The sequence below is a fragment of the Elephantulus edwardii genome, unplaced genomic scaffold (assembly GCF_000299155.1).
Source record: "Elephantulus edwardii isolate Elephantulus edwardi_28Jun2011 unplaced genomic scaffold, EleEdw1.0 scaffold00190, whole genome shotgun sequence".
NCBI lineage: Eukaryota > Metazoa > Chordata > Mammalia > Macroscelidea > Macroscelididae > Elephantulus > Elephantulus edwardii.
Window position 1 is genome coordinate 5,764,351 of NW_006399940.1, and position 4,707 is coordinate 5,769,057.

Sequence of the window (4,707 nt, forward strand, 5' to 3'; positions counted from 1 at the left end):
ATGTTTCTCTAGAACTCTCTCCTTTCAGCCAAGAGCCATCTAACATTAGCTATAATATCCCTAGTACTACAAGCGTCTCCTAAACCCAGCTTGCATATCTGGCAGAACTCTGCTGACTTTCTAGTCATCTTCAAGTTTTAATATAAATGTTACTTCCTCAGAAAACCCTTCCATATACATATTGCTCTCTACTAGGCCACTGGATTTTTTTAGCATCATTTAATACTAGCATTTATCACAATTTATAGCTATATGCTTGTTATGATAATTTGTTTAAGGTATGTTTTCTTCAGAGACAGTGACTTCTCTGAAGAACCTCAACTATGTCTGAGTTTGTCCCCATTTCTATAACCAAGTGCCTAGTTTGCTGTGTGGCCAGTGCACAAATAACAGAAACTACTAAATAAAATGTTAAATTGATGCAAAAATATATTTATATAGATATGCTTGTACAATTTTTATATATTGGTGAATTTCACTTTTTGTTTCAGTCTTTCTGGAAACCACATTACCTTTTGGATCTCTAGGACACATTGGAGTTTAGAATTCCACATTTTACAGACAAGAAAAATAATTACAACATAGTGACGAGAAACCTCTAAAGTGCTAAGAATAAATTACCTACTGTGCCAGTAGTCATATTTCTCTATTTCCATATTGCTGTAGTTCCCCTTTTCCTAGCAAACTACATTCTCTTCACTAATTTTTTTCTTCAATATTCAGTAATTATCAGAAAACAGTAATTATATATGTGTTCTATCCTACTTCTGAGACACTAAAATGTGATGTGAGAAGAATAGCATCTCAGAACACAATGAGCTTTAGAGTCAGGCAAACAGGAGGTTCAAATGTTGCGTCTAGCACGAACTATCTGTGGGAAATTGGGCAAGATTCTTTACTCCATTGAAGTCATCTTCAAAGTATAAAATAGATTTATAATTGTTACAAATACTAATGGAAAAATTATAAAACAAGTATCCAGCACAGTGCCTGGCACATGTGAGGGCTTGAAAACTATTAATAGATGTCATGAATTATTGGTGTTGGACACGTTATTTGCCTCCATTGGACATTCATTTATCTTAACACTGTTGACAAAATTCAGGAACATCCATAAAGAAAAGTCTGAGTTCCACTTCAACATAATTAGCATTTCACTCAAAACTGAAGTTGTCTTTGATGCCCTATAATGAGAAAGTCAGTCTTTGGGAGTTGAGGGAGGAAAGTCTGTGTTGAAAACTAAAGTGGTTGCTATAAAGACAAGAAAACGGATTCTGAACTCAATCTTTTAATTTCTTCTCATGATTATCATGCTCAAATTGAGAATGTAATTAAAATTAATGCTACATTAATTCACTTTCCTCAAAATAAACATTGATCAGATTCTCTGTGAAGGGTCTGTAACATCTCTTGTGCAATTACTTTTAAATATATTAACAGGGATCTGGGTATTGTAGAACAAAACATGGTATTCTTAGAAAGAGAAGTTATGGGTTCTGGTGCTAGCTCTGCCATTCACCAACTATGTGATTGATGGGAAGTCACTTCTTGTTAAGCTTCTGTTGCCCTTTTACAAAATCGGTACGTTACTATCTCACGGGATTGTTTAAAGATCACATGTATCATACACGTCAAAGCCAAAAATTACAAAAAAACCTAATAAACTATTATGATTATAACCACATCTCTGAAAAATAGTTGCAAAAGGCACATAAAGTAGAATCATTAGGACTATAGTCAAATATACTACAGTGTTTACTTTTACTGTCGTATTAAATAAATGGTATGAAGTGTACTCAGAGCACTGACAAGCCTATGTTATAATAAAGTTTGTTTAATTATAGAGAGAAAAAAGGAGAATAACTGAGATTTTTCAAACTATCAAGATGATCAGAATACGTGTGTAAAATGAATACAAATTTTCCCTCTCTTTAAAAAATAATATTCTTTTTCTAATAAGGAATATAAATCAGGCTTACTGTTTGCCATGTAAGTATTCTCTAGAGCTTATTTTTCTTCTCAATAATTTTCTGGTCCCTCAACATGCTGTGTAGGAAGCAGTTAGTTGCTGTAAATACTAACTCAGATGAGTCAAACCTGTTACCCATGAGCTTCAGTATTTTTATGGAAAATCAAGATTTCTGTTCAGGGAGAAATTTGTTTAAATTATATTGCTATTATATAAATCTACCTGTAATAGCCCACATATTGGATTAATTGTGCCTATTCAAAAAAGCACATAGAGTTCATAAGATACAAATAATGCTTAAATTGAAATATAACTGTTTCTTCACTTTATCAATTCATGAATATGTCACGCATTCTACAAAGCTGTAAAGCTTAGCCCGTCTGCCAGCTGCAGTGCTCATCTTTTATTTCAGACCATGAAACTGACAACATTTATATACAGATTGATCCCAGAGGAGGCAAAATTTTCCTGAAGAAGGAAAAATAAAGCCATCTGCTACCCAGAAAGAAAGGGTTGGGCCAGCTGAATGCTGACAATTGTTTAATTATCAGGTAGAGAGATAATGAGACATTGCTTTTTTTGCAGAAATTTAAAACATTAACAGGATCCTATTTTGTTGGTCTAGAGAGCCACTACTGCAAAGCTTAATATTTCTGAGTTTCTGAGAACAAAAAGGAAATAAAACAAAGGATTTAACATAAGTCCTTATGAATACAAAGCCTAGACTTCCTGATAAATAATATGTCTTTTGTTCACTTTATCTCTCTAAATAGCTGCATAATTTTTTTTCTCAACATTCAATATTGTTGTGTCATTGTTAGTTACTGTTAACTCATGGTGACCTCATGCACACAGGAACAAAACTTTGCCAGGTCCTGTACCATTCTCATGATCTCTCATGATCAGTTGAAGCCTGGATATACAGTATCTAAGGGATATTTATTGTCCAATTTTTAGTAATATATGTAAAAATAACCATTTATTTCTTCCTTGTTTGTATTTGTTTGCAATCTCTCCTGAAATTTGTTCAGCATCATAGCAATATATAAGTCTCCACTGACAGATGATGGCTGCATATGAGCTGCATTGGCTCTGAGTGGAGCCTGATTTCCTTTATGGAAGGCAAGATCTCTACCACTGAACCACTACTACCTTCTCTCAAAGCTCAACAACTATTTATTTGATTCTCAAGACACTGCATAGAGGTGAATTACATCCAAGATTACATCCAAGAGACAAAGTGTCTTTGGGGAAGATAAATGTACCACCAAGCAATCATGACACTACGTAATATAGCCTAATTTGGGAAGAGATGAATGAGTGGGTTTATTTTGCAAGTTAAAGAGTTTGAATAAAGGATTCAGAGAAGAAACATTTGATCTATTTCTGGAGGATCAGCTATGACTATTGCATCTCAATGGCATATAACAACATTGAAGTCTATGTATGAGTTAGCACGTGGGTAAAGGGAACTGATTTTGCAAAAAGACATAGTGTTTTTTTAAAAAAAAACAACCTTGAACTTAAAGATACTGGAATACTTGGAACACTGGTTTTTATGGAAGATATTGTAGTTTTCTAGCTTCTTGAATTGTTGTTGTTTTTAGGTGAAGCAAGCACAACCCCAATTCCAAATCTAGGCAAAGATGTTACCAAAAAAGAAAACTACAAGCCAATATCTCTCTTGAGCATAACTGCAAAAACCCTTAACAAAATCCCAGCAAATAGAATACAAAAGCACATCAAAAAAGTAATTCTCCATGAGCAAGTGAGATTCATAAGAGGTATGCAAGAATGGTTCAACATTAGAAAAACAATCAATGAAATTCATCACATTAACAAAGTAAATAACAAGAACCATATGATCCTAGCAATTGATGCAGAAAAGGCATTTGACAAAATCCAAAGCACCTTCCTGTTAAAGGCACTGCACTCAGCAAAATTGGAATAGAAGGGAATTTCCTCAAAATAGTGAGAAGTATATATGCAAAACTAAGCGCCACTATCATTCTCAATGGAGAAAAACTAAAAAGATTTCTGTGAACAAGGACCAGACAAGGTTGTCCACTTTTACCACTTCTACTTAATATTGTATTGGAAGTACGTGCTAGGGCAACATGACAAGACAAGGAAATAAAAGGCATCTTGATCTGCAAAGAGATGGTTACATTGTCTCTCTATGCAAATTATATGATAGTGTATACAGAAAACCCCAAGGACTCAACAACAATAACGAAAAACAAAACACAGAAACTGTTAAAGGGAGTAGACCAATTTAGTAGAGTGGCAGGATATAAGATCAATATCCAAAAATCAGTGAGTTTCCTCTACAGTAACAAAGAGAACTCAGAGAAGGAAACAAAGAACGCAATGTCATTTACAATGTTATTGTTGTTAAGTGCCATTGAGTTGTAGATGACTCAAAGCTACCCTATGAATGAAAGACCTGAACACTTGTATAACTTCCATTGTTTCACCAAGTTCATAGAATTTCCAAAGTCAAGCTATTTCAGAAGTGGATGCCACTCCTGCTTCCAAGCTTTTTAAATAGAGGATCTGCACCAAACACTGTCCACCATGGGTAACCATTATTGTATTTGACACATCGTTGTCACAGCTTTCAGCATCACAGGAATCACGAGTTACCTCTGTACAGCAAATGGACTGAGCAGTGCTATACCACTTAGAAGAAAATTTGACCAAAAACAATTAAAATCAGGTCCTATTTAAGAACCAAG